Below are 13,701 nucleotides of genomic sequence, written 5' to 3' on the forward strand. Positions count from 1 at the left end.
GCGAGAGCCACGGTTTCACACTATTTTGTTTGTAATGGTGGATGCTGCTTATAGTATCAACCGGCTTAATCGTCAAGCCACGTCCGTGTCTTTTGAGGCCCTCGGCCTGGGACAAACCACCGATGTGAGGACCAATGGTCGCAAGAATGTTCTCGCTATTGACGTTACGCAGCGTAGTGCACTGGATGTATTGAACAAAGTGAAAGTGTTGGGGGACATCCCAACGTACGCTCTTACATACCAGATGACAAGGACTCTACGGCAGGTGTTATTTACGATGTCGACACTTCCATCAGCGAAAGTATGTATGTATGTATGCTTTATTTCCACAATAACTAAATACAGCTTTGCGGGAGTAAAGTGGAGAAAAAAAACTGCTCGTAGCAGCTTGACCAGCCCCGAATACCCTTAATACAAAAAAAAGTGACTTTTCGATTCTCATCAAAGCGGTGACGGAAGGTCTTCTGATATTGCAAGCCTGTCGTCACACAGCCACCGCCCCAGACCGTTGCGCCATTCCCATCCGCCGTGCCACTGTATCCAGCACCTCGCTTCGTTCAGCCGAGATGCCCACAGAGCAGTGGACAACGGCGCACTGCCGACTACCGGCCAATCTGTTTTGCGTGTGGTCTACCTGCCCCCGCCTCACAATTTTGCCGTCGCCACGCAGCACGTGACCGCCATAGCCTAGACTGTGATCCATATGCTTCACCGTGCCCGTCGTCTTCTGCATCTCGTAACCCCACCTAGACGTCTTCATGCTCCGACCACTGTCCTCTTGTTGATGGCCGTTCACCATCGCCTCAACGCCACTCGCTTTCGCTGATGCGTCGTCGTTCCTCTACACCGGAACAAGAAAACTAATCGCAGCAGTTCCAGAGGCAGGTATTGCGTCACCCCCCAAAAGACCGAGTCCTCTCCCTTCTCGGACTAATGTTTTTGACGTATGTATGGACGGTGTCACTGCACTAGCCCTTGTCGACATTGGTGTCACAGTTTCAGTTGTTAGTGCCACGCTTTGTCTTTTACAATGCCACTGTCAAACGATGACACTGCCAGAATTACGACGCCACTGCCAAACGTATCCCTTCGTACTTGCCAACGCAGACCGCATCACGCCTTTGGCCATGTGCAGTGCTCGCGTTGTGATTAATGGCCTTCTCTACGTCGTCGAATTTTTGGTGCTGTATTCTTGTTACCAGGATATCATATTTAGGGCTGGGGCTTCCCTAATAAGGCCGTCATCGATTGTTTTTGTGCTGAAGTGGAATTTCGAGCACTTTGAGACACCCCGCTTCTTCACGCTCGTGCAGCTGAAAACAAAGTATTTGTTGGGATCCCCTGCTTTTGCCACGGTGTCATACGACGTTGATGCTGTTGCAAGTGCCCTTTTTACGCCAGCCTGCATTTTCATTCGTCGCAAATGTTTCCTGCTGCCTTTCACTCTTCTAGAAGGTCATGCCGGCGTCAGCAGACTACTCGTCCTTAACTTTACGGCAGCAGAGTATCTGTTATAATAATGGAGGTCGTGTGTTGTCACGTCCAGGCTATGATCGATTTCCTATTAGTTGGTCAGAAATTGCCACAAATGCGAAGGGACGTCTCGCAAATGGAGAAGATTAACAAGGTCATTTTTTTTTGCTTCTGCGGGGGAGTTTCTGTGAGCACAGTATAGGTCCTTCGCAATCTTCCCCATTTCATGGCGCCATCTCGGGTTACTAAGAAAGCAAGAAAACACCATTTCGTCAAGGTAGCATGTCAAGACAACTATTTCGTCTGGCATCGTGTTGCTGCAGACATCAAACCGTGCTTCGAAAGAATGTCATGGCAAACACAAACGAATGGCATTTATTCTCCACATTGCACACAAATTCACGCATGCTACTACAGTGTTCGAAACACAGTGATCATACGCACTTAATCCCGTAAATTTGTCGCTCCGTACACATTTCAGGTTACCAAGCTCTACACTTGTTTCGTGCTAGAAGTAAGGAAATTCAGGATTTACGTCAGGTGGCTATTTCTAAAAGCACCGAAATGGACGAATAATCCTAATTCCGAATTTAAATGCATGTTCCAAGGAATTCATCTACGCTTCACACAAACAGTTACATCAGACACGTCTGTTTCTCAACAGATATGACTAGTACAGAGTCAAAAACAAAAACGCAGTGGGCCATGTCTCAGCTTTGCACAAGGCTGACACAAATGAATTGTAAACTTGACTCACAGTTCATTATCCAGAACGTTGTATATTTGCAGCGGTAATAGTTAACACTGACTGACATAAATAATGACCTGCTTTAACCACAGTCATATTAAGAACGCTTACTTTGATAATTATGATAGCTTGTACAGACACACACATACACACACACAAACACAAACACAAAAAGAAGGATGATGCCATGCACGTTTCATACGCCGGTATGCTGATGTTGTAGGCTGCAATTGAGGGTATGTTTATTCCTCGCATTTATTTGACTGGTTGGGTTGATTCCTGAGCGAATTTATTCTAGTGAAGCTGACGGATGTCCTTGCTAAAAGAGCCCAGACAACATGTTTTTGAAATGGTGGACACAAAGTTAAAATTCCAGGAAAAAGATACAAGAAATGATCTGAGTTCTTGCATGTGCACAACTACTCTCTCAGGTAATTTTTCTTCACGATAGCACACGAATAGGAAACCTCAAATATGTATATATTTCATACATGCATTCATGCACGATATAAATATCGTGTATGAACTTTGACTCCTACTTGACGGCTTAGGTTCCTTACCAATGCTTAGTTACACAGTTTAACAATAACAGGTTTCAACACGCAAGAAGGGCGACTCTGATGGTGTTACTTCCACAACACTAGTTTTTCTCGTAAATACGTACGTTAGGTGATCCTCGCCACACGTTTCAATATTTACGCAAGTTTGACATAAGCACTTGCGAGCTCTGCTCGCTGCGAACAGCTGGCACTTTGTCACACAGTCCCTTGAATCACTAGGTCAGTTTTTAGTCTCTCTTTAGCGTGTGCGTCGTCCCATTTGTGACCCCCTTGCCGTTGGCAGCGGCTCCTGCGACGTCCTTCGCAGCCGCCTGCGCTTTCCTCGGCTTGATGTAGGTCTGGTAGTAGAAGTTGATGAACATGCCCAGGACGAACGCCGCCTGCGCGATGGCAAATGGCGCCAACATGTTGGGGAAGCCGCAGTCGACGAAGAGCGGGATCGACATGTGGAAGATGAACACGACGAACTGGATGATCTGCAGCTGGGTTAGGTAGCGCTTCCACCAGAGGTGCTTGCGCACTTCAGGCCCAAACGTGGAAAGGAAGTAGTAAGAGTACATGACCACGTGCACGAACGTGTTGATACAGAGTCCCAGCGCGGGCTGGCCTTCGGGCGCGAACATGGCCCAAAACCATGCGTTGAACACCACCAGCACGTGGTGGATGACATGAAGGTGCGACACCTGGTTGAACTTCTTGCGGAGCACGAAGAAGACGGTGTCCAAGAAGTCCGCGTAGCGCACCAGCAGATACCACCAGCCCGACTGGTAGACGGCCGCCGACGCGCCGTCCGCTCGGCCCGTCACGCCCTGGCACCACAGGCTGTAGCTACCTCCGGGCAGGTACGTGATGCGCAGCACTTGGTAAAGGAAAGTGGCGTTCATCACTACCATGGCCACGTTGTAGACCCGCACCAGGTTGGTGATGGGAAAAGGATCGCGCTTTTTCATCCATCGGGGACCGGCGAAGCGGACAAAGTACACATAGAAGAAGATGAGCGGGAACACAAACCACGGGTTGAGCACCATGCCGTAGTGCCGGGTGCGAGGGTCCCAGTGCTGTTCGATGTTGTCGAGCAGCTTGATCGGGTTCAGCAGCGTCGACATCTTTGCGAAAGTTAGAGAAGCGGTGATCTGCACGAAACATATTTTATTAGAGACAGCAACACTTCATTTCGGCATGCGCACATATGTAATCCATGATTGCATTCTACTACGCTCAAGCTTCCCTTAAAGAGTACTTACTTAAGATCAAAGTATGATTACCGGAGAAAATTCTCGTAACCGTATCCTAAAACTGAGATGCTACAACAATACCCATCTGCAGTATCGTTATAACAAGAACGACATTTGATTGTATCTTGGTCTGTCGTCGACAACAAGCGAATGCAGTTGTCTGTGGCTCTGGTACAATGTTGCTCTGGTGACGAAGTTAACGACGACCGTAACTTACCGTGCTTGAATTCCGAAGTTGGGCTGCTATCCCGACTCAGTGTTTTAGCGCGTGGTTGGTCTGGAGTAACTGAAACGCTTAACCGTTCTTGCGTGCCCTATTAATATCAGGACGACTTTGGGGTCTGTACAGATGTGATCTGAACCGAGTGACGTCTGCTGGTTTCCCTGGCTCTCTCACCCTCCCCGCAATCTCGCTCATTTTTTTCGTCTTTCCAGTTAATCGCGATTTCAGTTCTTGGGAAAGGGATCCAACTACGTCATAAAGGTTCCCACCTCCCTATTATTTTCTGCGAACCAGCTGAAACGAAGCTTGCCAGCCCTTGTTAGGCACGCGTGACGTGTTAAGCAATTACCAACGCGCACCCGCTCACGTTTCGTCGCACCCGTGGCCTTGCTGTCCTTTTGGAGATTACAATGAGGAGATTGCGAAGACAATGGAAGAAAGGCACCGAGGTTCTCTCCGCCTTGACACGGATAGCTGGTTCTGGAATCACGGAAACCTCTTGCATTCAAGGAGCTCGCTTAAATGTCGCTCTGACTGATAACACGTGGCCTGTCTTCTTGCAACTGCGCCTGTCTCCGAACAAACCTTGAATGGCGCACGTAGGCAGAGAGTCGCCATGCGCACGAGACTTCTTCATCTGACGTCATTTACAGAGGAGGGGGGGGGACGTAGAACAGGAACAACCGTTTTGTGCAAGACACTCCACCAGACAGTGTCGAAGGTTTATCACGTGCGTTTGCATAAAAGGGCATTCACGGTGCGTGTGTTTATGCTTATGAGAAAGCTCAGGCTTACGCCAAGAGCAAATACTCTGTGAAACAGAGAACGCAGGATGTGCGGCGCAGCCTTGAAGATCTGTGCAAAGTCAGCTTTTACATTGACCCATTCGGGGCACTGACCTGTCACAGCTTGCCCCTTTTTACCGCACATGACAGTACTCAAGGCTGGTGGTTGTAATTAAGCGTCTAAACAACACGTGAACACATGTAGCGCCGTTGAGCATTTTGTGAGCGACTTTCGGTGGCTTCGCACATTGTTTGACGCACCTATGTGAGCAGTTATTGTAAAAGAGCTGATACTTTTCTGTGTTTTATGTGAGCAATAAACAAAAGCTCGATGGTTAACGATATCATTGAGCTGTTTACAGAACACCTTTTTCCATTTGAACAATATTCCTGCGGCGGAGGTTTCCCAGAGAATAAAATGCTGAATGGTCAGAATTTATTGGGCGGAGTCTGGTACTGAACAAGCGCGCATATCGCTTCATAAATTCCAAGACAATATTGTGCAAGAGCAGAACCGTGATAATATTGCGGCAGTCGTGTGGTAGCGTTAATAAGGCCGACTTGTTGCATAGGAGAGTTAATTGACACACGACCCAACTGACACTTACTTGACACTCTATAAAGGTGTTTAATTGTGCTCGCAGAGTTCGACGTGAATTACACACAGTGAATTTCTTCCGCACAACAATTCACCGCGGAAGAAAGCCGAGTGTCGGGCCAGCGAGCGCCTTTACCCATTTGGGTAACCGGTGCGTAACCGGAGTCAGAGCGGCTTTCAACCCACGTCCTTCCGCGGCCGAGGCCTATCACTTCGGAAATGCCAAGGCAATGTTCTGTAATAGCTCATCTGAGAATTTTTACGGCTGTCGCTTGGTATCATTCAGAAAACCAACGTGTTGCATCGATGACTTAATTGACATGGGATCAAGCAAGAACCCTGCGCGCATGATGGTTCAGAAGATGACACAGGCAGATATTCTCTACTTATGGGCAAGGTGCTTGACGTTCAATATGATAAAATTTCCGAAGGCTTTTCATTACAATTTCTGTTTCGTTCCTTCTGCTGACGAAATTTTCTGAAGCAGTTGCGATTAGTATTTCTCGAACTTGTAAAGAATACAAAACCAGCCTATACCGCGTTTTGTAAGTTCAAAAATAATTTTCAAAGATTGCATTGACCCCTATAAAGCGCAACTCGGCCTGTTCAGATGGATACTGAAAAGGAGGCACTACGTTCACAATGTATCGAAGTGTCCGGCAGATAATAAAAAGATTTACATGAACTTTTTTGATATTGTTAGCTTTAGAACCAGTTTTCGACAGTAGGTAAGTTGTATGGTTTTCACCACTTTCTAGACAACCTACCTTAGAATGTGCTACACAATCCATTGGTGTTTCAGTGAACGCTTTGCGAAAAAGCCTCCCTTCAGCAGTTCGGAAGAACTTGCCTGGAATGCCGACGCATATCTTAGCGGATTTTCGAACGGATATGCCGAAATTGGTCCCATAATCAAGATTCTCGCAAAGCAGACGTGACTTCACTATTGCTCGACTTGAATTTCGTAGTTGTATAATGTGACCAAAACTGTATGAACATGGTAAATAGTAAATATTTTTCATTCCATGCCTGGAAATTGGGATTTATCGTGTAGGTAATTGGAGTCTGTTCTGCAATTTCACTTGAAAAGGAGGAACAGGGCTATTTGTTAAGCAAGGGCCGGATTCTTGGGGTGGGGACTAGCCGATTGCACTGTTAAAGGTCGAGTGGAACGCTTTCCCTGGAAATTTTGTCCGAGTGACTGCAGACTTCACAGGCGTATCTACCGGGGGTAGGAAGGGATGGCACTTGCCCCCCCCCTCTAAGAACTGGGGGAAGGGTCAAAGTTGGTCATTCCTTACCCCCCCCCCCCCCCCCTATTTTTGAAAGCTGTTAATACGGCGCCTTGCGTCCTGATGATCACTCTTGCTACAGAAAGCTGCTTGAAGTCCTAATAATGGTGTCTGGCCACTCCACTAGCTGCACGCGTTGTCTCGGGCACATTGGTTCTTCAGGACACTCATCATCGGTATTTATGTGGCACACAGGGTCGCCTCAGTAACGGCTGGTAAGTTTTCCCACCTCTGCAAGTGGCAGTAGTCTTTCTAGTCTTTATCAAAGCATTCATTCGGGCTACTTGGTCTGTCAATAGTGCAATTGAACCTCAATAGTGCAATCGAGCTTCCCAGTACTTTCAAGACTGCTTTCATTTATTTGGTCGTGAAAGGTGTTCTCGCGATGTAACTGATGCAGCACAAAGTGTTCGCTTCTCGCTGCCGGCGCTCTTCAACGCACCAGCGCTGTGACAGTGAGTGCTCATGGTCATCGAGTGAGATGTGTTTATATTTCACTGTAAGTTCGTGACACCATGCTTGTCATATGCGTATCTACCGGTTTGGAGATAGGCATGCCCCTCCCTTCAACAGCCAGAATTGAAAGAGCAAAGTAGGTCGTTTGCGCCCCTCTCCCCACCCTAGACACACACATGCTTCTGAAAGCGGGCACTGTCGGCTGCATACTGAGAAATAAAAAAAAAAAAATGAAGGACGCTTAAGCTTCGCCTCCAAGAGTGGAACGCGATAGCGTTATTGCACCCCTTTCGCACCGCCCGCTCATTCGCTCGGCATGCTCTTGACGAGACGAAGGGGAGAAGCGGGCGAGGGGAGCGCCACCTGTCGGGGCTGCGCCGTACATTGCGAGGAGGGGGTCTTCTGTGTTTGCCGCAAGATGGCTCTGCGTGTGCGCCGAGCGCAGAAGAAATGTAGCGGAAACGTACTTCGCTACTCGTTTACCTGCGACTTCTGTAATTTACATGCTCATAATTACAGATATACACCACAGTATAACTTTCTACGCACGTTTCTAAGGCAACACCGCATTCACTAGAAGCGCTTGTGTCCCGGTTAGAACCATCGAACTCATGGCTGAGTGGTAGCGTCTCCACCTCACACTCCGGAGACCTTGGTTCGATTCCCACCTATCCCATCTTGCAAGTTGTTTTTATCTATGAATTGCCTTCCGGGATTTTTCCCTCACGGCCAATGCCGCCGACGCCGACACCGACGACACCAGCTTTTCTGTGACACGAGCTCCTTAACGCTTTCGCGTTAAAAACAGCTGATGCCAAGTTTTCTCTCAGAATTGCGCCCATATAGGTACGATTTCTTTATTACGTATCGCCTGCTTGGGCAGCTAGAATTGTCTTTCGGGCATCGCCGCCACGTGTTGTAGCAGATCGAGCGCGGGACTCCGAGGTGCGAGATGAGCACGTTTCCCTGAAGCCACGGCTGCTGCGCGTGTTATAGCAGATGAAGCTCGGCCAGTCTCACTAAGCAGTCACGAGTTACCATACTTTGCGATGCAAGACGTTTGCGGGACGTCTTTTGCAATCCTGCATTGCTAAGAAAGCTGTCACTGGGCAGTCCAAAGCGAGTTCAAGTTTAATCTACCATCCCTAGTATCATCCGGTGTTTGTTGGGGCCCTCTAACCTTAACGATTTTTGAAAACACAAAATCAGATTTGCTTTCTATAATTTACGGGTAATTAATCAGTGTTGCCACTTACGCGATTCTGTCACTAAGTTTAGTGACATTTATATCTGCTTATTGCATTTGCAGCAAAGTGTTCTGTTTAGCAATCAGCGACTTTTTAGTGACTTGAATGAACCATTGGCGATATTGTAACGAATTATAAGTTAGAAAGGTTGCTTGAAAAATGGCATTCTAGAAGACATTTAATATTGAAAAGCTACATGTAAGCGGCCGAAACTCGCTGTACGATGCATAGGCTCCTTCATCATGATGACCTAACGGTTGCCTTCACATTGGTAGCCTCCACATTTTTGTGCTTCAGAAGCACAGTGGTCTTCATAGCCATCATAAGGCTTACAGAAATGAAGTTTCTTTATTGTTTACAAAACCTATTTGAATGCGTTTAAACGCTGCGGGTTGATTGGTGTCACCAGATCCATTTGACTGATAGACGTGTGCAAGCGTGTCAGAGAGCTAATTTACCAAAAGCAAATGGAATAAATTTTGTGTTCATATTTAGAGCGCAGCAGTTAATTGAATGAGACATATCGACAGCGTAACAAAGCGTTAATATCAAAACGACTGAGCTCGTTCACGCGTGTCTGAACGAATCGCTTCCGTACTGTCGCGACTTTCGGACCAATCAGAACTTCACGGCGGCTTTCAGGCAGGTCAAGGGCGAAAATGTGGCATTTAACTTGTACAAAGCTCGGGTAGTTGTCATCGCCGTGTTAAAAACACATGGCCAAGCGCGTTTCGCAGAACCTAGTTCTTCTAGCACGAACGTTGAGAGGCACAAATAATTTAGGGATAATCTGCAAAGTAAGTGAATTTTCGTGTAATTGTTCATGATGTTCGTCTAAAAGCTAGATCTCTACGCGACAAATATAACTTTCACGACGCATTTTCATCCTTTTTTATTGCAATCGACATCGGATAGTCCGCAAAGGAGGCGTTCTTTGCAGCACGCAGCACCTAGGCGCGCTCTCAGTATGCTTCACCCAGTCATAAACATAAACTTCTGCATAACTTCCAATGACTATTTTAATACAAATCAACGTGCTATTAACAGAGTAAATAAAAGAACGTGTCATTTTTCATTGGTCTGCGGCCGCTAATGCAGCATCTGCATAACACCGCTCCCACCCACGCTGCGCGCCTGCTCGCTCTGATCCCTTTTGGCAGGAGCCCTCCGTGTGAGGCTTTGTCGTGAAGCGTACGAAAAACAAACATTTGCTGCAGAAGTCAAAGGAGAAACTATGTACGGGCTTACGTGCAGCTTTCATTATTAGTGCCGCGGCGTCCGTGCCGACTGGAAAGCGGAGGCAGAGCGATCCCAGGCGGCACGTACTGCAAAGATCACTTTCCAATCTGCAAACCTCTCTCTCTCTCTTTCTATATATATATATATATATATATATATATATATATATATTTGTAATACTGCTGCTCTCAGCTGAGAGCATAGCAGGAGGAGAATACAATATGTGAAACGTTTACAAAACAATCAAATATGTAAACAAATGTAGGAAATAAGAGGTTACAGTAACGCATTACCACAACATGTACTGGTTACATGAATACAAACAGTGAGCGTCACTCCAGTGTTTAACAATATTGATACTATACACAATGAAAAAAGTATAGTTTTTGTTGCCTTCAATTTTATTAGCGAATACCGAGAACGATTTAGTGTTTGTGATAGATGGGTGAAGTTGGTTCCATTCTCTTATGGCAAGCCGAAAGAAATAATGTTTAAGTGTTTCATTACTGTAGGAATATTCAATTAATTTCTTTGCATGGCTTTGACCTGTAGGTCGACTGTCGGAAAACAAAGTGTATTTGGATGCGTCTATCTTGAGATTTTTATGAAATATCTGGAATGAAAATGTGAGGCGAGCTTATTTCGCTCTATCTGCTAGCGTTTTTAGATTAGATGCGGTAAGGTTAGAAGGTGAATCTGTGCGCCTGTAGCTGTTATGTACAAATCTTATGGCTTTTCTTTGCACTGCTTCCAGTTTTATTAAGTTAGTCATTGTATGCGGAAACCAAACCACGTTGGCATATTCTAAGATCGGCCTTACGAATGTCTTATAGGCGACCAGTTTAATTGGAGTAGGCGCTAGATTTAGGCACCTTTTAAGACAAAATAACTTACGTAGTGCTGCTGCGGTAATGTTATCAATGTGCAAGGTCCACTTAAGGTCTGCGGTAAGTGTCACACGTAAATATTTATGTTTGTTAACTTTAGTTAGCACGGTGTCATTGACTGCATAAGCGATGTTAGAAGGATCTTTTTTTGTAGTGATGGTAATCACGGCGGGATTTTGTACATTAATTGTCATCTGGCACATTTCGCACCACTCGGATATTGTGTTGAGGGATGCAATCAGGGTAAGGTGATCTGCATGACTGTTGAGTTCCCGGTAAACAACACAGTCATCGGCAAAAAGTTTAATGTTGGAATCGATTCTTGTTGCGATATCATTAATGTAGATTAAGAATAACAATGGTCCAAGGAATGATCCTTGTGGTACACCCGATGACACAGAAATAGTTTGTGATGTAACGTGTTCAAAGAATACAAATTGTTTACGATTAAGCAAAAAGTCCTTGATCCAAAGGGTAACTGGGCTATTACCCCAAACGGCTTCTAGTTTGATAATTAATTTATTATGGCTTACACTATCAAAGGCTTTTGAGAAATATAGTAGAACCATATCTGTTTGACTTTGGCTATTCAGGCTATAAGCAAGGTCATGTACAACTTCGATCAACCGTGTAGTAGTTGATAAACCATTTCGAACTCCATGCTGGTTCGGAGAAAAAAAAGTTTAATAATTCAAGGAAAAGTGTGATGTGTTTAAAAATAATATGTTCAAAAATTTTGCACGATGTACTTGTGAGAGATATAGGCCTATAATTTGATACCATATCTTTATCTCCGGATTTATGTATCGGCATAATTTTAGCTAATATCCAGTATGACGGTAATTTAGAGGATTGGAAAGATTTCCTGAATATTAGGCCTAGATATTTGCTACTCCATTCCGCGTACCTCTTAAGAAAGCCATTCGGGATGTTATCGGGGCCACTAGATTTCTTAGAATCTATTTCTAACAGAGGGTTAATGATACCGGCATCCGTAATAATTAGGTCATCGATGGTCATGGTAAATCATGAATTGACAGTGGGTACAATATTATTTTCGACAGTCAATACTCACTGGAAAAAATAATTTAATAAATCAGTTCTTTCGTATTTTTCTTCTGCAGGTATTTGTGACACTTCTGTGTTTCCACTGAAGTGCTTCCAGAACCTACGAGGATTGTTTGCAAGGAAGTTCGGAAGAGTTTCGTTAAAGTAATGATCCTTTGCCGCTTTAGCCATGTTTCAGAGATCATCTCTAGCGTACTGCAGTTTTGAATTTGTCGGCTGGCTTGGGTTGTTCTTTACGGTTTGACGAAGCCGATTCAGTCGGCGCTTTGACTGAATAACCTCTCGCGTGATCCACGGGTTTGACCTCTGTTGTTTCTTCATCTTTTTCGGAATATGCTTATCGACACACACAAAAAAAAAAATACAATTGATTTGAACGTAAGCCATAGAGTATTTACGTCACAGGATGCGTCCGACGCGACCTGTGAAAAGCTGTGAAACTCGTAATCTAAGTGCGTTAGTATGCTGCTGTCATCCGCCTTGTTAAAGTTGGTTATCACAGAGATTTCGCTATGATTGATGAGGGTGTTGCTAATTGGTAAGGTGCATATTGGTATGTCGTGGTCCGAGATGCCTTTGATAATACTTGGTGTAATAGCACTTATCGGGAAGTGCTGGCTGAGAAGAATAAGGTCCAGAATGTGTCTGCATATATATATATATATATATATATATATATATATATATATATATATGTACATATATATATATATATAGAGAGAGAGAGAGAGAGAGAGAGAGAGAGATTACTTGCCCCACCACCCTCCCCCACTCGAAAAATAGTTGGTACGCCACTGTAACTGCAGTTCGCAATGTCGTTTTTATGGAGTCTAACAAGGCGTGCATGTCATAAGTATGTTCTACGTAAACTAAGTTGCCGGTTTACCGCCACGCTCTTTAGTTTCGCTCAATGTACCATAAACTGTCGACACTGATTTGCGCTGTAGATGACACCAATGCATTTCATTGCCAACCACTTCCATTTCTCCTGCTTTTACGGCGCTCGCTTCAGCGCACCCGTGGTATCGCTGACGCCTGCCGTGCAGGGGAAAGAAAAAAAAATCACGAAAGCTCACCTTCGGACATAGCGTTCGCGACAAGCGTTACCCAGTAAAGATTACGGTTGCATAAGGTGCAGTTGCCGCGAAGCGGCAACTGTAGCCAACGAAGCCGGAAGTGACGTGACTGCGCTTTCGCATGTGAAATAAGAACCCACGGCTAGAAACTGCTTTATGTCCTGACAGTGCTATGGGAAGGCCACGTATAGTCAGGACTCCCGAAGAGCAGCGTGCATACGAGGCGCGGTGAAAGTGTGGTTAAGTGCATGTCTCTTCTCTCTGGTCCACTCTTTGTAGGTGCGCGAAGCAGCGGCGCAAGCGAAGGCGCTGGCCGTTGAAACGTCTTAGGCTAATAATTAGGAACCGCGCACGTGAATGTCGTCATGTGAGTAATTTCAAGCTATGTCGCAATGGGTAATCGTTCTAGTTATCGTTTACTACTTAGATGTCCGACCACCCTCACACCGTGGATTGGAGACAATTTTTTTTTGAACACGTAGACGTGGGTACGGCTGTCTTTCCAATGGCGTCTGTTACAATAACCTCTCCTTCTTCTTCCGCCCAACCCCCCCGCCATTGTCTTTCAGAGCCTTTACCCACTCTTTTCTTGTGAAACAAAGATGTCTGCTACCACAAGTATTCCTTACCTTGTACTTGGAGCCTTTGTCTTTTGGCTCGCTGTAGTGACGCAATGATAATGTATTTGACACCTTGAGCAACGAAATGAATGCATTAGATTGCCAGACAGTCTTAGCTTCGACAAGTCTATAGTAGGCAAAAGGATGCCGTTCAACAACTTGGAATGACTTCTGGCGCGCAGGTGACCTGCTCA

At 45.5% G+C, this 13,701-nt stretch overlaps 1 pseudogene; it reads right to left on the reverse strand.

The window, feature by feature from the left end:
* Window positions 1-1,822: 1,822 nt before the first annotated feature.
* Window positions 1,823-4,349, reverse strand: LOC126536234 (very long chain fatty acid elongase 4 pseudogene; annotated as a pseudogene).
* Between the last annotated feature and the right edge of the window lie 9,352 nt (window positions 4,350-13,701).

The sequence above is a fragment of the Dermacentor andersoni genome, chromosome 4 (genome assembly GCF_023375885.2).
Source record: "Dermacentor andersoni chromosome 4, qqDerAnde1_hic_scaffold, whole genome shotgun sequence".
NCBI lineage: Eukaryota > Metazoa > Arthropoda > Arachnida > Ixodida > Ixodidae > Dermacentor > Dermacentor andersoni.